The sequence below is a fragment of the Camelus ferus genome, chromosome 25 (genome assembly GCF_009834535.1).
Source record: "Camelus ferus isolate YT-003-E chromosome 25, BCGSAC_Cfer_1.0, whole genome shotgun sequence".
Classification (NCBI taxonomy): domain Eukaryota; kingdom Metazoa; phylum Chordata; class Mammalia; order Artiodactyla; family Camelidae; genus Camelus; species Camelus ferus.
The window spans coordinates 25,514,993-25,536,825 of NC_045720.1; the positions used below are offsets into that span (position 1 = coordinate 25,514,993).

Below are 21,833 nucleotides of genomic sequence, written 5' to 3' on the forward strand. Positions count from 1 at the left end.
ACTCCAGCTTTTTAAAATTTCCATTTGCATGGAGTATCTTTCTTTATCCCTTTGCTTTCAGTCTGTATGTGTCCTTTTATCTGAAATAAGTCTCTAGTAGGCAGCATATAGATAGGTCTTGTTTTTTTAATCCATTCAGCCACTCTATATCTTATAATTGAAGAATTTAGTCTATTTACATTTGAAGTAATTACTGATAAAATATGTACCCATTGCCATTTTGTTAATTGATTTCTGGATGTTTTGTAATATCTTTGTTCCTTTCTTCTTTTGCTTTCTTTGTGATCTGGTGGTATTCTGTAGTGGTATGCTTAGATTTCTCATTGTCTCTTGTGTATCTACTTGTGTATAGGTTTTTGCATTGTGGTTACCATAAGGTTTACATAAAATAGCTTATATCTGTAACAATCTATTTTAAGTTGACAACAACTTTAATTTGAACATTTTCTGAAGCTCTGCATATTTAGTCCTCCCCCCATAATTTGTTTTGATGTCCCAATTTCCATCTTTTTAGCTTGTATATACAGTAACAATTATTGTGGTTATAATTATTTTTATTACTTTTGCCTTTTAACATTCAAACTAGCTTTATAAGTGATTAATCTATCACCTTACAATATTACATTATTCTGAATTTTAATATATATTTACCTTTACCAGTGAGATTTATACTTTTCTGTGTTTTCCTATTACTATTAGTGCCCTTTTGCTTCAGCTTAAAGAATTTCCTTTAACATTTCTTGCAAAGGCCCATCTAGTAGTGATGAGTTCCTTTAGCTTACATTTATCCAGGAAACTGTTTCTCCTTCAATTCAGAAGGAAAAGTTTGCTGGATGTAGTATTCTTGGTTGGCAGGTTTTTAGGGGTTTTTTTTGTTTGTTTGTTTTTTTCTTTCAGTAGTTTGAATATATCATGCTACTGCTTCTGGCCTACAAAGTTTTGGCTGAAAAATTTGCTGCTAGTCCTATGAGGGTTCCCTTGTATGTAGTAAGTTGTTTGCTCTTGTTTGTAAGATTGTCTCCTTGTCTTTAACTTTTGCTACTTTAATTATAATGTGTGGGTCTCTTTGGATTCATCTTTTTTGGAATCATCTTTCCTTCCTCAGGTTAGGGATAGTTTTTAGCCATTGTTTCTTCAAATAAGTTTTCTGTCCCTTTCTTCTCGCTCATCTCCTTTGGGATCACTATAATGTGAATGTTGGTCCACTTCAGATTGTCCCATAAGTCCCTTAAGCAATCTTCACTCTTTTTCATCCTTGTTTGTTGCTCTAATTACAGGAGTTCCATTGCCCTATCTCTGAGTTCACTGATCCTTTATTCTGCATTATCTAGTCTTCTATTGAGCCCTTCTATTGTATTTTCAGTACAATTACTGTATTCTTCAGCTCTGTGACTTCTGTTTTGTACCTTCTTGTATTTTCTATCTCTTTGTGAAACTTACTTTATTCATCCAATCTTCTCTGAGCTCAGTGAGCTACCTTATGACCATTATTTTGAGCTCTATCAGGTAAATCTCTTATCTCCATTTTATTAAGTTCTTTACTGAGGTTCTATCTTTTTTTTTAAATTTGAAATATATTCCTATTTCTTCATTTTCCTTGACTCTCTGTATGGGTTATGCATTTGTATGCATTAGATGAAACAGCCACCTCCCCCAGTCTTGAAGGAGCAGTATTCTGCAGGAGATGAATATTATCATTCAACTCTGCCCTAGCCCTTTGGCCTCTGAAATCCTTATGATTGTCCAAGCAGCCTAGTTTGGTTTTAGTGGATCCCAGTAGTTGAGGGTATACCAAATCCAGTGTCCAAAGGGGAAGATCTTAGTCAGCACCTAGATTCTGGCTGATGAGAAGCCAGCTCCTCGGGTAGCAACTCTTAAAATATGAAATGTACCTCTTTTAAGGGAAGACTAGGATATGGGCATTTCTGTCTCCTCTCTCTTTGCCAAGGCCTGGAGTGATAGATAAAAGCCATTTCTCATTTAGCTACTGTACTGTGGAACCCATAAACATAACCACCACTGGCCACCAAAGCTGGGATTTCAAGGGATTGCTCTCTAAGCAGCAGACACAATCTGGGACCCAGATTTATACACAAGCTCCTTTCTTGAAGACACCAATGACCTGAGGTATAGCAAATGGGGAATGTGAATATGGTGACTTCCATCCTCCCTGGTCTCTGGGGAGAGTGTGGTCAGCCCCTAGAAGTGTGTACACTTAGAAGCCTGCCCTTTAGGCTACAGCTGTAAAGATAAACTAGTAGGCTTCTTTCACAGAAAGACTGGGCACCTCAATCTATTGCCTTTCTGCTGTGCCCTGTGGGTGGTAGCTGGTGAAGAATGTTTTCTCCATTCGTTAGTCCTATGGGACCTGCAGGCCTAACCTCCACTGGTCATCAGAGCCAGGTGATCTAGAGGTGTTCCCTGAGTGGCAGATGCTAAGTTGGGGTGCCAGATGAGTGTACAAGCTGCCTTCCAGGTGATACCAGCAACCTGAAGTGAGACAGAAGGAGAGCACAAAGATAGCATCTCCTGGCCTCTGTTTTTGGAGAGTATTTCAGTACATCGCTAGATGTGCATTAAATGAGACACTTGCTCCTCAGGCTGATGCTTTGAGATAAGCAATAGGCAAATAAGTCCCTCACAGAGTGTCTGGGTGCTTTTCAGTGTCTTGGCTACTTCTGTGCCGGCCCTTGGGGTGGGAGAATTTATGCACAGGAGCCCTTTAGGAACTGTTTCTCAGTTTACCATATAGCCTTGTGGTTTTCCTGGACTCAAGGCCCATTGACTTTCAAAGTGAGGAGTTTTGTGTGATCATCTCTCAGGTGCAGGTCTTAAAAGTTAGGATGCCTGCTGTGGGGTTCAAACTCTTTGTTATTCAGGGAGAAGCTCAGGGTTTTGAGTCTCCTCCTGATTGTGGTTTGCTGTGCCTGTGGTGTTGTTTAAGGCAAGATTGTGTCTCAGCCTCTCCTACCCACTTCAGTGTGAGTTTTTTCTCATTTGTCTAGTTTATAGGACTTGCTTAGCTGGCTTTGGATTTTGTATTTTTCCATATGTAGCTATAGACTTGGTGTGTTCATGGGAGGAGGTGAGTTCAGGATCCTTCAATGTTGCCATCTTGAACCAGAACTCTCAGGACTCAAATTCTGGAACTGACTAGCCTAGTAGAAAATAAAATTAAAACATTTTTAGTATTTACGAAAAACCCAATTGAAAGTACTTTTGAAAAACAGAGAAGAATAGTTAGCCTTAGGAACCTATCCACAACCCCCACCCCCATCAGAAATAGTAGACAAGGAATATAAAAATAGATTTAAAGCAACCAAAATAGAATTTCACATTATCCAGATTTTAAAAGTTGGTATTATATTTAGATTTTACTTCTTAAAAGCTAACTTTTTCTTCAAAGAAGATTAATGATTTGTCTCCTTCACTGTGTTTTATCATAAGCATATTTTTTGATAGTTGTTTCAGATGACTAGTTTACAGCCCAGTTAAAAATAATTCAAGGAAAAGAATCTCACTTATTGGATAAATGTCTCTTGTTATTCCTATAATAGCTATTTCCAGCAATAAGTTGGTTAAGGAATGCTTAGCTTCAAGTTTCATTTAAAGACATGAAAAGTTTATGTTAATTTTCATGCTGTCGTCACTTTGAGTTAGGTCATTAACATCATTACTACTATTACTGAGATCTCTAGAGTTTTCTCTTTTAGATAAAGAATCTTAGCCTTTCGTTGTTGTTGCAGGCTGATCCAGTATTAATTGACTTCTTTACAATTGATTAGCTTGCTTTGATAGCTTTAAGGTGCCCTGTAATATTAACACTATTTTTTAGTTTAATCTAAAATATAACAGGTCTAGCATTTTCCAAGAAGATATCCTTCCATTCCATTCTCTTCCGGTCTTTCTATAGCATAAGGATTATAGAGTTTACAGTCTGCATTTTGACTTCCTCTACCTGGAGTTACAGACTGAGACAAATTATCTCCACTTAAAAGAGTATTTATGCATTTGAGAAAGGAAAACCCTACTCACAGGGTGTGCTTTTATTCTTGTCTTTTTGCATTATTAAAACTATTTGCCAAAAATTCTCCATCTCAATGCAAAACAAAGGAAAACAGGTGTTTACCAAATACGCAAGCATTGACTAATTGGTTTACTGGCCCTCCATTCCATCTGCTTTCTAAATGGTATTCTGTATGGCAGAGACTGAAAAACTAAAAACCGCATTTCAAACTCCCTTACAGCTAGGGTTCTAGATACCAGGCAGGGTTTATCAATGAGATCCACTCATGCAAGATTCAGAAGATGGAAGTGGGGTGGAGGCCAGTGATTTGCTTCACTTGCCAGAGATGTTGAATCTTTCTAAAACGGTGCTCCAGTTGCTGCCATAGAGAGGCCCAGCAGCAGTTGTAAAGGTGCTGAGGTAGCCTCACCATTCCTGCCCCTTGAGTGTAGCAGAAGGAGCAGCTTCCCTGATTGGTGGGATCCTCACTGTTACTCTGAGGGTCATTCCTGGAGAACCTACCTAGATGCTGCTCTTTCCTTGTTTTGAATCCTTTTCTACCTCACACAGCTAAATTTTGTTACTTTTAGCTGTATTCTGACTGATACTGCCTCAGCGAGAACAGTTTAGAAAAGGGTATGTCAGAAAGCTCCAATTATATGTTTGAAAGCATTTCCAAGAAACTCAGCCACTGAAGTTTAAACTTTGTTGTAGCCTCCATCACTTGGTGGATGGATGATAACTGAGCAATCATGCTGATAAGAAGTGTAGCAAGATGCAAAGTTAGAAAGGACTGCACAGTGTAGTGGGTTTTCCTTTAGAGTTTCCGGACAGGATGGCAAAAGAAATACTGCAAAATTAAAGAAGACATGTAACCCTTAGATAAAGATCAGTCCCACAGCCATCACTGGACACTGGCCTGGGAAGGCGACCCAGGCTAAGCGAGGCCAGGTGAACAGATTCAGAGTATAGTCTTTGGAAGGCAATAGCCCTGAGGTCTTCCATCAGTTTTGTCCCTTACTGGCTGCATGACCAAGCTTTTCCTTGGTCTCTGAGTGTCAGTTTCCACAACTGTAAAATGTGACTATTGACCTTGCTCATGGGGTTGTTTTATTAGAAATAAAGTATGCAAAGCACCTATCTAGCCCCTGGCACATAACAGGTATTGAGAAGTGGTAATAATGAGCTGTTCTCTCCAGTTTTAGTTTAATAGTGAATCCAGCCTTGTTCACACAGAAGCAGAAATAGTAAACTATGAAATATGAAACAGAAGAAAGCAAAAAAGATAAATAGCAAGATACAGAGCCAGAAGGGCTAATGATGTCTCATAGGCCCTAAGACGCAAAGAAAAAGGAAACATTCTCCTACGGTGAGAAGAAAGGAAATAAAGTAGTCTGGAGCCACAAAGAATCTAGGACAGGGCCCTCCTGCTGCATTAGCGCTGGGTGACTGTAAAAACATGAGGTCTGCTCTCAGCGGTAGAGGTATGCATAGTGGTTTCGATTATAATTGTGTTTTCACTCAAAACTTGCCAAAATTCTTCTTTTGAGGTAAGACTCCCCAGTATTTTCCACAGCTCAAACTGATTATTTGAAGTAGCATCGAAAGAAAGTAAAGATACTTGTTATTGGAATGCAAGGAGGTGGGAGAAGACACAAAAAGATAAAATGCCCCTTGTATAAAGTTAACCATGTTAGATTATCCATACAAATCATTTAAAAGAATCTGAGTTTTTAACTGAAATTCAGCATGAGGGATTCTGTGTTCCGCTTCAAGTTCTGAACATGGACAATACTGACTAAAACACACAAAAGGTGAACTCCATAGTCTTTGCTTATTTGTGCCAGCATGGCTTAATGTCTACAGACCACATGCATGGTTTCTACAGCCAACATAGCACAAAAATAACTGGCTCATTCAGTTAAATCAATCAAATTCTTGGTCAGTTCAGTGAAACAAAAGCATAATCGTTTCACCATGCAAATCAACCTTGTTTGTGTATAGACAGATTTTCAATCTTCTGGTTAATTTAATTTTCATTATTTTAAAAACCATCTTGAAAAAGCATAGTGTAGGCTATAAACTCTTTAAATGTGGATTCAGCTATACTTTTAGGAATGACTAACCATGTTTCACAAAGTTCAGTCTTCATCTGGTGCCATTTTTCTGTAGGAAGGTTTACCTCGGTCAGCCCAAGATAGGCAGGTATAGTACAACTGTCTTATTGTTTGACTCAAAAGTATGATGTTCTCTGGGGAAAACCCTGAGCTCCAGACACTTCAGGAGATGTCAGCAAGCTACAAGGGTGATAGGGATGGGTCCAGCTTAATATGGTCCCATGCAGGTGTTTGAACAGATTAGGAATCTGGGACTGAGGCATTAATATTGAACTATGCTGGCAGTAAGAACCTGGTTACTGGCCCTCAACATCAGCAATCTCACTGAGGTGCTATAAAATCTCCCCTCCTGGAGGCCAACCTCAAGTGGAACCCTGTGTTGCTTATTGACATCAAGCTGAAGTCCGCAGGAGACCTTTTGGCCAGTGACTTCAACTTCTTCCAGGTAGAAACAAGCGCTTCATCCTTTCACAAGCTGAGGTTTCTCTCCGGCATGCTGGTGGCTCCAGCCCACTGATTCCCTCCAGCCACTGCCTGATTCACAGGCCCGTGTGCTGGGGAGAGCTTTAATCCCACAGAACCTGGGTTAGCCATTTTAAGCAAGAATCTCTACCATTTTCCTTCCAGGACTTCTACCCTGGCCTCCTACCAGGGTACCTGTGGCCAACAAATTTCATGTGCAATTCATACTGCCCCGTTAAACCATCTGCAATAAGATAGACTCTCCTGGGGGTGGTCCAAGCACAGGCTGCCTGGAGTACGGACTCCAGGTCTGAAGGTGGGTCTCCTGCAGCCATTGCTTCCCTGGTTCATTGGGGGGAGATGGCAAAAATGCTGCGCGAGCGATGGCGCTCCTTCCCTCCCTGCATCTGTGCTGTTTTCAAGTCTTATCACTTTCCTCTTTGAACCCCAGTTCATTCTAAAATCCATTTTTTATCTTAGTACTATATTAATTCTCTAAAATCTGGTGCTTTCATCTGATTCTACCCTGCTTGACATTTTTACTTGAACTTTAGATCTATCAAACATTTAGTTTGCAGACTACATATATTTGTACCACTGAAGTTGTAATTTAAGACTAAAAAGAATCATAATAATATTACATATTCAGTACTTACTTACTGCATTCTGGATGTTAAGTACTTTACATAGATACAATGATGGTATAGAATAATGATTTAAAAGCATCAGTTTAATATTAACCAATACAGATTTAAATCCTCATTTGGCACTTTGCTATGGTTATAATCTAGACAAATCAGCATTTCAAAGGCCTTCAGGTTTTCATCTTTAAAATGGAAATAGAGCTAGTACCTACCCCAGGGCTATTTTGCTTGTAGAACTCTTAGTGAATGTTTGGTACTTAGTAAACAAGAAATGCAGCTTGTGGGCTGTTACTGATCCTAGCATGTTTTTTTCCCCACTCAGTGAGACTGTTCACTATAACCCCATTATATAGATGAGGGAGACTAAAGTGTAGAGAAGCTGGGTAATTTGCCCAAGATCATGCAGCTGGTAATTGCCTGAAAAGGTACTTATTCCCAGACTCTGACACAGCACGCTGATGGATCTTTAAAAATACAGCTGTCTCCACATTCATGCGTCTGCTGCAGCTGCGCATGGGTGGCTTTTAACTGTTCCCAGTTTCCCAGGTAAGCTCAATGGCAGCTAAACAAAGTGCACTGCTTCTTACCTATAAAAGAGCCTCAACGCCTTTCTCATGATTCTGTGATCAGGATATAATGAGGAAGAGTATATGAAACCTACTTAGGAAGTTATAACAACTGTTGCATGTCAAGAGCTAGGAAGTCCCTCATTGATAAAAGGGTGGACAAATGATTCTGCAGGATAGATGCCTCAAGGAAATTCTTGCCTGTTGGGCAAAAAGCCTTGCACCTGGCAAAAAGGAAAGCTCATAGAAGATCCCTGAGTGGGTAAAGCAGTTTTATGTAAGTAATGTTCTAACTCTGAAAATTCTCAAAATTTTAAGGCAAAAGTGTTAAAACAACAACCACCGCCACAACACTACTGATCCTTGGGGCAGAGCAAGAGCCTGAGGCTCTGGGCTGAGCCCTGCTCTGACGCCAGCTGATTGTTCCACCAGGAACTGGTAGCTTCTTTGCGCTCTCCTTACATCCAGCACCATTAATCACTGGACCTCTTTCAATCCAGGCCATCTGTCTTCTCTCCTTTCCCACTGCTTCTGCTTTAAATCTCATTGACTTCTCTCCCAGAATGTTTTAATGTCACTTCTCCACACATCCCCTAGCCCAGCTAACCGAAGTCCCCTTGGTTTGCCAGTCAAAGATGTCCACAAGCTGTCCTTAGCACTGACTGACTTTCCAGTCCTCTCTCCGCCCCCAGGCATGTCCTATGCTTTCTCCCCACTGTACTTTTGACTGTAATGATTACATTCAGTTGATGTTCTCTTCCACCTGCCAGAAGTTCAAGGGGGACTTCCAAGGCCATTTCTCCAATAATCGTCCGGGTTCCTGCAAGGAAATGTGATTTTACCAAACCCATGAACTCATGTCACATGTTATTTATGCATGCTACTAAGTGTGGGATTGTAGGGGAAGAAAAAATTAATTTCCTCTACCCATCTGAGATTCTCCAGTGTGGGGCCCAGTAAATTATACTGGCCAGAGAGAGTTTAACCAGAGAAAAGTTTTTTATTTGTATCACAAATGTACCCTGGGAGCACCTAACATAGAGTAACTCAAAGGGGTGATGAGAAGTCGGGTTTATCTCAAGCTACACAGAGGTAAAGGAGTTTGGGGCTTTGGAGCAAAGGGGGCAATTAAGGGGGTGTGACCAGGGGAAGTATGGTTAAAAAAAGTTTGTTATGCATATTTAAGAAGTGCTTTCTCTATTGATAAGAATTGTTGAGTCCTTTACAAAGAAAAATTTCCTTTTTAAATGTAAATTTGCTTTACAAAAGGAAAACTTGTGCTCTGTTTTTAGAGCTTTTCCTGCCTCTGTGGGTCCTCAATGACATTCAGTTCAAAATAATCCATATGCCAAAGAAGTGTATTTGGGGTGGTACATTCTGGTACCCTTCAGCATTAATCATTCATTACCTTGTATCTGAAAACCTTTCATCTTGTCCAATATTACTAGATTTGGATTTTCCTAACATAGATTAAACTCAGGAACTTCTCTCTTTCTGCTCCAGCGAGAAAGATGCTTTAAAAGGAAAAAAAAAAAAATGAGATCTACGTCTTTTAGACGAGGCAGGGTGGTGGGGTGCACTCTGTAATCACCAGCTCATCATTCCTACCTGTAGGAGAGAAAGGCACGTGGAACCACTAAAGGTTGCTTTACTTTATTAAGATGGATGTGACTGGGTGGCCCTGATTGTCCCTGGAAAGAAAGCAGAACAAAGCTTTTTGTATTCCTTAGTTTAAACTAAGGGCAGCCCCAGGATTGGGAGAGTTGCCTCTGAGCCCACCAGCTGGCAGATGCTCATCCCACTCCTGGCGCCCCCTCTGGAGCTGTTGAGGGGGAGCAGAATCTGCCAACCCAAATAACTCTTTGGCATAAGGATCATATTTAGAGGATTATTTTTGAGAAACAGAAGACACTGGAGAATCTTTGAAAACAGAATAGAAGTTACCCTTTTGTAAGGGACATTTACATTTGGAAAGGAAAGGAAATTTCTGTGTGTAAGGGTGTCTCCCTCTGTCCCAGGAAGAGAAGAATGACTCCCAATTTCCAGAAACTTATCCTTGGAGAAGGCAACTTAAACCTGCAAATCAAACCTTACCCTGGTCACCCCCAGAACTGGGATCCCCTCCAAATTGACTTTTGCTGGAGCTGGTATTTAAGGGCAGCTTGGGGCCAGTTCAGGTAGTTTTACTTACTTAGCTTTTCAGGGTATCGCCCATGTGTACAGGAGGTACACATGTGGATGGAATACAACCCATATTTTAGGGCAAGATGAGAAAAATTGAAACATAAAATTTTTCCTTGACTGTCTGGGCCTCGCCCCTCCCCCTTGGTGTGTGCTGTGCATCAGCATTATCACCCAGACTCCTTAGGAGATAACCTTCCTTCTTACTCTCATCAAAGGTCACAACTCCTTAGGAGCTAATCTTCCTTCTGAATCTTGTAAGGGGCCAGGATGAGTCCTGACCCACTACCTGTGTCTTTGTACATCTCGATCTGGATTGTGTAAACCACCAATAATACATCATTTGAAGTATAACCCTTTGTCTCAGAAACTTTATAACCGTGCTTTGACGTCTAATGGGCAGAATACTCCTCCGAGCTTTCTGAAAGCCTCTCTCCTGGGTTATAATCCTCAGATTGGCTCAAATAAAATTTTCCCTTTCTTTCTCAATCCACTGTTTACTGATTCTTCCATCCACAGTGTTCCTAAACTTGTTTGTTTTTCTCCTATTTCTGTATTTTATTGCGAGGGTGAGGTCCCAACCAGAAGGGTAGAGAGAGAACATTTCTTCCCCTACACTGTCCTGCAAAGTGACTGTGCCAGTGAAAAGTAGGAATGGTTATAAAGAGGCAGCATCCCAATGCCCCTGAAAGTGCCCTCGACAGAGCACCCTGCTTAGCCCCTGGGCTCCAAGTCCCTGGTGACCCTCCCCAGGAGCTTCAGGAGAGAATGGATCCCTGGGGACCTCAGGCTCTGCACACCAGAACTGCCTGAGTCCCTAATCCATTCACCAGGTTGATACTCAGAGTCTGATTCTGAGTGTTTCGCCCCAGGGGATCTCTGGGAAGGGAATTATTTTGGACTTGCTGCTACTCCTAATGCGTAAGGAAAGAGATGTCAATCATATTATTCCCTGATGGATTGGAACCCAATAGTAACACCCCTGAAATGTTGACACAAGGGCCACCCCAGTTACAATAATGAAACTGCTTAAGTAGACGGTCTCTGTCTTGTTCAGAGGGGTCAATAGCACCTTGCTCACCAGGTGTTAATACTCACTGAGTAAAAGGTATATAGTTATATCTTGGTAATATTAGTTATATTTTGGTAATTGATGTCTTAGAAAAAAATCCAAGACGAATTGCATACCTAATAGATCAAGAGTTTATAGATAAATGACAAGTTTTATATAATAGACACTAAAAGTTCTTTGGATGACCAAAACATTTATACATTCAGTTAATAAAAAAGTATGAACTCCTAATATATGTAAAGAAGCCTGCTAGATATAGAATAATAGTGATGAAAAGCCAGCACCCCTGTGCTAGGGAGATAGTCACCAAATTCACATATGTAACTTCTACTCATTCCATTTAAAACAAAAAAATAAGCATCTGCCTGTCTGTTCAACACCTGGCTAGGCACTGGGTAACACAGTCCTGCCCTCAACTTACGTACTGAATTTTTTCTTATTTAATAGCTAACTATAACTCTTGATGAGCACCATGAAGAAACCAGACAAGGTAGAAAACAAATCCCATTCATTTAGATTGGTGAGATCAGATTTTCATGAAGATGTGAGGTTTCAGCTGAGACCTGAAGGTCCACACTTAAGGAGAAAGTTGGTCTAGATATAGATATAGAGAACAGTGTGTCAAAAGTAAGACATACCTTCTAGAGAGATAATGTAAGCACCTAAAGTATTATAGTGATAAAGATTTTGAATGTTTTCTTTTCAACAGGTATCTGCTTCATGAATGTGATGAGCTGAGGCTAAAATGATAAATACAGACACAAGTTGCTGCTCTCCTAGAACTTAAAATCAGGTAAGACAGACGGACACCGAGCATGCAATTACAGGTGTGGTGAGGAACACAAAATAGGGTAATACGGGCATTTGTAGCAAATGCAGCAAGTGGATTTTACCAAGCCTAGAAGGACTGGGGAGGTCCTTTCTAGGGATCTGAGGTCTATCCCAGGTTGTGAAAGGGAAGTAGGCATTTTCTGGGTGAAGGGTTGAAGGTTGAGGAGATTGTCCAAGAAGAAGAAACAGCCCAGCTCTACTGGTATGGGTTTTCTGGTGTATTTGTCAAAGTGGCCAATATCTGTTAATTTACAGGAGTAAAGTTTAGATTTGATCGGTGTCAGAGAAGGAGATACTGAGACATGGAATATAAAACAAAAGCAAGAAGTTGCTAGTGATAGCCGGATAAACGAGTTGAAGTTCATTTGAGCCTGATGGGGCCCTCAGTTTTCACTGAAAACCCTTGCATAAGAATGAGTTAGCCTTTTTATTCTTGCCATCAGGTAATTATTTTGTACTTAATCCCTCTCTGCCTCTGAAAGTGCACTGTTAACAATGAATTTTTATTTTTTCCCAAAATTGCTGTCAAGAGGGCATTTGGGGTTCCTCTCCTTTGGGTGCACACTTTGTTTTTCACTCAGAGCTGATATTTCCTTGGGAAGAACAATGAAGCTGGTTTTACAAGAACTACAGTATGTCACAAAAACAACTCCACCTTTCCCCCCAAAGACGTCTACAGTAATTCTGAACTAAAAACATTTCTGATTTTCTGTCCACAACATGGGGCATGAGAGTAAGGAAAAGGTCACAAAAGGCAAAGGCATTTCTTCACTTAAAAGCACAATTTGTGGGAAAGAAAGACTAAAAATATTTGTTTTTCCAAAAGCTTTACCAAATGTTGGGAAGTCCATACGATTATCTATGACACTGGATTGGATTATCAAAATACTTTAGCTGTACAATTTCAGAAATTACTGTATCTTTTTGACATGTAAATGGTCCCATGGTCTAGGGCACATACAATTATATATGGAAGCTGTATAATATTAGCACAGCTCAATGCAGTTGATGGAAGTAATGTATAGAAATCTTGAGCCTAGGTCTCCTTCTCTTTGAAACCATCCTATCGTCCCTGGAAGACCTAGTTACTTTCTATATTTGGCTCTTCAATATACAACAGTTATAATTGATCATAATTACTGTTCACATGCCTGACCCCTTCTCTAAACTGAGCGACTCAAAGACAGGGAATGTTTATTTTTTATCTTTCTAACCACAGGACTTTAGATGTTCAAAAATACACTTATGCAGGAATAAATAAGAGTCACATTATAATGATGTACTATTGTGGTCATCAAAGGTTGGACCTTTGTCTTAATAACATGCATACAACTTTAAAAGCAATGTTCATTTAGAAAGACGCCCCCCACCCCCAGAACGAAGCCAACACCCAAATACCCCCTTGGCCACTTTGACACCTAGTTCTTGTAAATGTTTCCCTTCCTTCCATGTGCTCACTCGCATAATCCACTAAGTCTAAGAAACACAGCCATGTTTGAACATCTGGGATTCATCAGGCTGGTTCTGTTAATCAAAGTTAGGAAATCAGCTCCAGATGTTGCCTAACTAAAGTTACATAAGCATTGTTCACATTTTTAAGTACAATCAGACCTAAATTCCCATATCTTGAAAGTAACTTAATTTGTATAGGTAGGAGTTAGACCCTGCTCTATTTTTTTTTTTTTTTAATTAACTCTCAAGTACAGAGATAAGGCTGATAGATCTGCTCTAGAAGTGACTGAGAAGGGAAATTCAAGATGTATTTTCGGAAATCATACATTTAATCACATTAGCCCAAAGATTTTAAGAGAAGGGGAAAAAAAAAATACTGACCAACTGTCCACTATGTGCTCATATAGGGGAGGAAAAATAAGTTTTCTTCTACCCTTCCCAGGTCTTGGCTGAGACCCCTCCTGTAATAAAAGACAGATTAATGAGGAAAAAACAGAAGTTAAGTTAATAATGTGCATACCTGGGAAACACCCAGGAAATCTGAGTAACTCCCCAAAATGGCTACAGCCACCACCTTAAATACCATCTCTAACTAAAGACAAAAGAAGATGGGGGTCGAGCAAGGGAGCCAGTTATGTGGCAAAACTCAGTAAAGGGTATGGTAATTATGTGGATTTCAATTGTTACCATTGCCATTGATTAAAAAATTTCTAAAGATTTAGTCATTTTTCTCTTCCTGGTACAGAGGAGGAGACCTCCCTTATAAAAGGAGATTTCCTTTAGAAATGTGACTGTCTCTTACAAAAGGGTAGCTTCTACTGGTTTTCAGAGCTTGTCTGTGCCTGCCTTTTCTTAAAAATAACCAGCTCAAGATAATCTATGTGCCAGGGAGGCACACTTTGGAGTGGCATATTCTGTTAACCTCTAGTCCTGCTGTTGAAAATGTCTGCAAGAAGTTTTCATCGTACAGAAGCTGAGTTGAAGGAATGCTCCATTATCTCACTGAAGCAGCCTTGAACTAGATCAGTTCAGTTAAACAAGCGTGTCTCATTTCAGGAGGCAGACTTGCAGGTGAGGTCCCAAAGTTAGACCTATATCCTGCAAGCAATTACATATTTAATAAAGATAGCCTGAGCTTTCTGCACCTGGTAAGTACATTTTGTGCTTTTAGCAGATGAAATTTTATATAAGTACAATATTGATATTAAAGCTTATTTTAAAAATCCTTATAATAATCTTAGCCAGCTTAACCATACAAGGTAAGATTCTCTCTTCCCAAATTTTCCTACCCTTTTCTATTGTTCTTCATTCTTGTCTTTTCCATTCTGAAATAGCCAGTTGTTCTTCAGGACAAAATTACTTTCATTTCCCTTAACAAAAATGCATCTCCATATCTATCTCACACTCTGTCACCCCAAAAACAGACCCCACTCTCCCTGTATACAGAGATGGAAGAGTTTCTCTTACTACTGTTAGTAGTTTTACTTACATATATTAATTAGAATTCTTAACCCCTAGAAACCTTAATTTCTAGTGAAAACTCAGAAGTAAGCAACTGTGAACGGTCTGTTACAACAGCATTTAGATTGGTAAGTCTATGAATACATTTCAATTTAAGTATAATTTTTCAGTATGGTGTGAGACATGTTTATTAATAGACCTGAGTAACTTTGGTTTATCTACTTTTTTTTTTACTATTACAGAGAAATGCTCAAAATTTTATGTTATTTAGAAATGATCTAGATATTCAATAAATATATATCATGCAATTCAGGAAAACTTTAAGGGTTCAAAAGTTGCATGTCTATATTAATTAAACCAACAAACTTTAACTCACTTTAATTTACCAAAGATTATTGGTACTTGAAAAACATTAGTTTCTCTATTTCTGTGAGTTTTGGAATACTCGATCCATCCAGCGTTATCCTTCAAGCCAACCAAATAGTTTTTACAAATATATAGAAAAATACCGTATCTACAACATACATATGTAATCACATAGGCAGATACAAACAGAAATAGTATAGCTTTCATTCTCAAATTTTAGCCATTGAGTCAGGTACCATACAAAACTCACTAGTTTATTGAAAAAAAAAAAAAAAAAAAAGAAAGTTGGGTCCAAATTAGGTTTCCAGCAGATGGAATAAGTTTACCTGCTTAGATGACAAAGGCTTTTTTTTTTTAAACTAATATTTGTGAAGACATTAGATTTTTTTATTTGCCCAATTTCTGAATAGCTCCTTTTTTCCCCTCTTGATGAGAATGAGTTCCTTAAGTTTGCATTTCAAAGTTTCTTCAAGGTGAAATTTTTGGAGTGTCTACCTGTTACTAGAGGACTAGTGTAATTACAGTTTTCCCTCTTTTTCTCAAGTACAGGACAATTCTGTTTCCAGTGTCCTAATATTTTACAGTATCTGCAAGCATTTTGAGATCAATAGGGAAAATGTGGGGGATTGTTAAGGATAGGTGGACTTTGAATTGCTTCTAGAGATGCATTTCTGGTTTTGTAAAGATTTTTAAAACTGACAATTGCTTCTAAGTCCTCAAGGAATTGGATTGTGGCCTGAATTATATAAACAAAGATGGAAACCAAGACTCCTGTGTTCAGGAGCTTCCTTTGTGAAGGCTGTGTATGTGCTTACCTTTCTTCCTGAGTGTACAATTCAACCTCAACCAATTCACCTTAGGATGAAAAAGCTCTACTATCGCTCCTATCAGCTCCTTAACATCAACCTCCAGCTGAGCCATTTCCTGATCACTGGTAAGAGGGCCTGGGAGAAATTCTGTTCCTCTGTTACCTTGGTGAGGGGAGTTTTCCCCAGGCAGCCATCTGGCTTTTCTGTGAAAGAACATACCTTAGCAGCCAGTTAAGTTCCATGTAAGTGGAAATGTGAAAGTTCATGGATCTTTCCAATTTTTCTATGCCTTTGGTAGGATCTTTTGAAGCTGGAAGTTTTTAAAAAAAAAACAACAAAAAAAATAGGGGTTTCCTTAACAAAATAACATAAAATCCCCAAGGTTAGATGCCATATTCCTTTGTGTCTTCTTTTCAGTGTTAAGACAGTTGTTTAAAAATGTTTTCCAATATAAAAGTTTTTCCAATTCAAAAGATTCATCATCTGGCCAATGACAAGTAGGATCTTCAATGTTATATGTATCTCAATAGTGACGCAAACCAATAAGCTTTTAATGGCTTAACAATGGACCAAAAAAAAAAGGAATTGCAGAAGGTGCAGCCCCCATGATCCAAAATGTTCACTCCCAGATTTAGCCTAAAAAAGCAAAGACCTTCATTGGTAAGGTGCTAAGAATGGTGTTAGTGAAAACAGACAATACAGGTTGAAACGACAAAGGCCCTTTAAGGACCAGGAGCCTCTAAGACAAATTCCCTGTGAGCCGGCTCCATTGGACAAAGAGAAAGTTGCTTGTCATTTCAAGTCATGGGCCCTCAGCCAGTTATGGCTGACAGAGAAATATCCTCACTGGCCACAAAGCTAAGCTCTCAAGACAAAAGGAAATCTTTATCTTACCCATAGTTCTCCTCCTTATAATAAAGGACACAAAAGACAGAGGCAAAACAATGACCATTTCTGGGAGGGAAGAGAGAAATAGAAAACGAGAGCATTCATAACAAAAATCTTTACCAGCTGCCAAGAAGCTAGTTCTCCCAAATGTTTTTCATGCTAATCTAAATTTGGAAAAGAAAGGACAAGAAAGTTTTACCTGTATTTCTCAGTTGGGCATAGAGAGAGTTGAGACAGCTTTTTGGTAAGAATTCTTACTTTTTGCCACCAGCTTCAACTCATCTTCCAGGATCCCAGCTGCAGGCTCTGGAGTGCTATGGTGTCTCAGGGGTCCTTGATGGGGAGGAAAAATAATTTTCCCTCTAATCTAGGTTCTGGGTTGAGACCCCTTATACTAAAAGGCAGGAGAAAAACACATAGCAGTTTAATAACATGTATACCTGGGAGATACCATGGAAAACTGAGAACCTCCCCCCAAATGTCCCAAGCCACACCTTACATACCAGCTCCAGATAAAGACAAAAGAAGATGTTGGGAAAGGGAGAGATAAGACAGTTATGTAAGGTTATCAAGCAAAGCAAAATAAACAGGGGTATACTTGCCTTCTCCATTGATAAGAGTATCATCTAGAGATTTAGTGATCCTTCTCTTCCCAGTACAGAAGGGGAGACACTTATAAACGGAGATTTCCCTTAGAAGTGTGCATGTCTCTTATAAAAGAGTCAACTTCTACATAATTTTCAGAGCTTCTCCTGTGTCTGCTGTCTATGGCATAAAAAATTATCCTGAGCTGGTTATTTTTAAGAAAAAGAAAAATATTTGAGGGTGGCATATTCTGCTCTCTTTTACTGGACATTATCACGGGTAATTGCACATGTACTATTTTGTTTGATTTAATTCTTAGGATAACAGTGAGAAATCAAAATTTCTTCATTATACAAATGAGGCAATACAGGCTCATAGACATTAATTACTTTGTTGAAAAATCATATGCTTAGTGTCTACACTGAGATTACAGTCATTTCTCTGACCCCAAATTCAGTACTCTTTCCTCTTGCCTTTCTCTGCAGTTTTAGACAGTATGGATCAGAAGGATACATTTGAGAAAAAGTTAATGTATCTACAGCCTTCTTGGAAACTTTTTCCAAGGAGGACCATAAATGTGAAACCTACGTCTGCTTTTCAAATATGGATTTAGTATTTTTTTCTGTCCATATTTTATTAAAATGATCAGTTTAATTATCTGATAACATAATTGGATTTTTATGAAGCTCAAAAAAGTCTGGAATTAGGGAAAATCAAGTCAATCAATTTAATCTCACTGCTCAAAGCTCTATAAATGCAGTCTCCAATCCAGAAATTCTGTAGGGCTCTAGAAGAAGCCCATATGCCATCAAATAAAAGTTAGGCACTGGCTTTTGAGTTAGCAAAATGATAGATGTTCCAAATGGTCCGCCTATGGCAATGCAAGTTGATCCTGCACAACTACAACATACTTGTTTTATAATGAGTTGAGCTCAGGAAAAAAAAAAACATTGAAGAGCCCTAAATATTAAGATAAAGAAAAGATATGCAAGGGAAGAATAAAAAGAACAGTGAGCTAAACCCTGAACAGTGCCAGTGAACAAATACAGAAGTTAAAGGTCCCCAATTCTAACAGCAGCCTGGGCTCAGGAGACCTGGGATGTCCTGCAAGCTAAGGATGCCGGACGTTGATGCAGGATACTTCATAGGAGCTAAAGTGGTTGTGGATATACGTGCCAGTGGCATCAGTGAAGCAAATGCAAATCTGGGGTAGAAACCTAGCCTACAATTAAAAGAAAATTTCCAATTTTAAATAAACCACTAAACAATAAATGAAAGAGTCTGCCATGAATGAGAGTCATACAAAAAACAACAAAACTGTCAAAGCTAGAGACATTAGAATATGGGAAAAAATGTAAAATGATATTCTGAAATGTCTAAAAAATTTTTAAGAAACAGTAAAAATCAGTAAGAAACAAGAGATTATTAAAAATGACCAAGGAGATTGTAAAAGGAAAAAGTAGAAGTGTTCTGAATAAAAAATAGTTATTGAAATTAAAAGCTCACTGGCTAATTAAATAACATTAGACAAAGCTAAAGAGACAATGAACTGAAGAATTTTCATTTGAAAGATTAGGGCATGAAAATATAAAAGAAAGGCTAAGAATCACTGAAGATAGAATAAACACAAGAAGGGCAAACATACATTTAATTGTAGTCCTTGAAAAAATAATACAGAGGGGCAATAATGGAATGACTGAAAATGAGGCTGAGAATTGCTGAGTCTTATGAACATGAGAGCCTTATGAGAATTATGACAGAAGCATAATAATCACAGAAAAATCTATATGTAAAACATATTAAACTTGAGAACATCAGCAAAGGAAGTATCTGAAAGGCAGCCAGAGGAAAAAATGGAACACTTGTAGAAAAAACTTAGTCTAATAGATTTCTGAATTGAAGCTTCAATGGAAGTCAAATGTTCTTAAAGAAGTATCTTCAAAATACTGAGAGACATAATTTATCAACCTAAATTGTGTTGTTATAAAAAGTCTTTCTCAAGATCATTATTAAAATTAAGACTTTACAAAAACAAACAAAAACCAGAGTTTACCACTAAGAGACCTTTGCTAATGATGTTCATTCTAAATGATGCACTTAAAGGAGGAAAGATTCTAGATCAGGAAATACAAGGAGAGACATTGATTAAAGAAACTTTTAAATGTGTACATTAATCTAAAAAGAAATAATATAAAAATAATAAATGATGAATAACATGTTAAAAAATAACAAAAATACTAGATCTACACAGTCCAATACAGTATCTACTAGCCACAAATTATTATTTAAAATTAAAAGTTCAGTTGCTCATAATACCTACATTTCTGGTGCTTGTAGCTACATCTACCAGTGGGCCTATCTAGTTTGTAAGACAGGAGTTAAAACAAAAATAGCACTGTTAACAGACAATATTATCTACATAGAAACCCAAAGAATCTACCAACAAAATATTAGAATTAGTGTTTATCAAAGTGCCTGAATAACAATATTTAAAATTAATGTGTTAATATGTACCGGCTACAAATTTATAAAGCATAATTTAAATATATATAAAAATACATACAAAATATGTGCAAAAAGCTAAGGAAGAAAGATGCTTAATTTTATTAAAAGCTATTTTTAAAACAAATATAAAAAGAAATATACCATTTTCATGGATGGGAAGATTACTCAATATCATAAAAATGTCAGTTGTCCTTAAGTCTCACTATATATTTAATCAACATTTTACAGGGTTTTGGAGGAAACAAATTAATTCTAAAACTTGAAAAAGCAAAGGCTCAACAATGGGTAAAGCATAACTGATGAAGAAATAAGGTGGGAAAATCTGTGCTACCAGATACCAAGCTTCAATAAAGAAAAGTATGCCAGTGAATACAGGGTGATATTAATTCAAGGAGAGACCAATTGGCCATTGGAATAGATCACTCAAAAGATTAGAGAGCTCAGAAACAGACTGATGCTTAATAGAACTTGATAAGGAGAAAGATGATATTACTGATCACTGGAGAAAGGAGCTAAGGTAATTATACGAAAAAAACAAAATTCATTTTTGCTTATATGTACGTATTCTATAAATTCCAGGTAGACTGAATATTTAATTCCAAAGGGAAACTTTTTAAACTTTGAGAAGAAAATTTAGAAGATAATGTTTGTAATCTCAAAGTAGGGAAAATGTCAACCTTAAATGAAGATAAAATTTGCTAAATTCAACTACATTAAAAGAAAAAAATTGCCATTTATCAAAAGACACCATAAAGAAAACAGAATACAAACCACAAACTATTTACAGCATATGGAATCAACAAAGCATTAGTATATCAATTAAGTATAATTATGCTTATGAAGCAACATGAAAAAGAACTACCCTCTTCCCATCCAAAAAAATAAAACAAAACAAAAACCTAATAAATGACCAAATAGGTATTTCAAGTGAGAGAAAATACTAATGGTTCAGCCTCACTGGTAATCAGAGAAGTGCAAATTAAGATCACAATGCGATATTAGTTGTGTTACATTAAAAAATTTAAAATTCTGATAATATCAATTGCTAGCAAGGAAGCAGAGTGATGAAAAATATATTCAACTCTAGGGGACATATAATTGGAATATTTAATTGGAAAAATCCATCATTTTATAAATTTAAACATGAACTTACCTTTCACCCAGGAATTGTATTCCTAGAAACAAAACCTAGAGAAACTTGCATATGAGTGCCAGATGATATGTACAAGAATTGTATAATTGACAACAATGCTTAAAATAGAAAAAATCAGGTAACAATAGTATTGACCAAAAAAAATTGGATAAATGGATTATAGCATAGTCACACAATAGAATATTATATAGTTGTGGAAATGAGTTAATTATAGCTACTGGAACATGATAGGTTAAGTCATAGAAATAATGTTCAGTGAAAAAAAGCAAGTTGAAGAAAATTACATATTATAAAATTATATAATGCATAATATATACATGTATAATTATAGAATTACCTATATTATATATGATAAATTTTACAAACAGCTTTTTATTTTAGTTAGGGATTGCTACATACATCAATATTAAGAAGGAAAGGGAATAATATATCAGTTATTTCTGGAATGGAAGTAGAGGAATGGAATTTTGGAGGAATATGCACATAACTCACTGATGTCAATAACACTCTAGTTTTTAATCTAAACAGTTTACCAGGGTTGGTGTTATTATGCTTCATAAAATCACATCAATTATTTATATGTATCAAATATCATGACATTTTAATCAGAGCTTTTCTGTATTGTTCAATGTACCCCATAATCTGGCTTGCTAAAAAATGGTAAGGATGCATTAAATACATTACATTATGTGTGAGTGAACATGAAAAGCATGAACTTGGAGCTAGATAGATCTG

General features: G+C 37.6%; 1 long non-coding RNA gene across 1 annotated transcript in view; it reads left to right on the forward strand.

The window, feature by feature from the left end:
- LOC116659717 overlaps positions 1–21,833 on the forward strand; it is a 108,790-nt gene that overhangs the window by 53,248 nt on the left and 33,709 nt on the right. Inside the window, exon 2 of the long non-coding RNA XR_004315064.1 lies at positions 11,758–11,841. This is a non-coding gene — a long non-coding RNA (uncharacterized LOC116659717). The remainder of the gene's footprint in view (positions 1–11,757; positions 11,842–21,833) is intronic.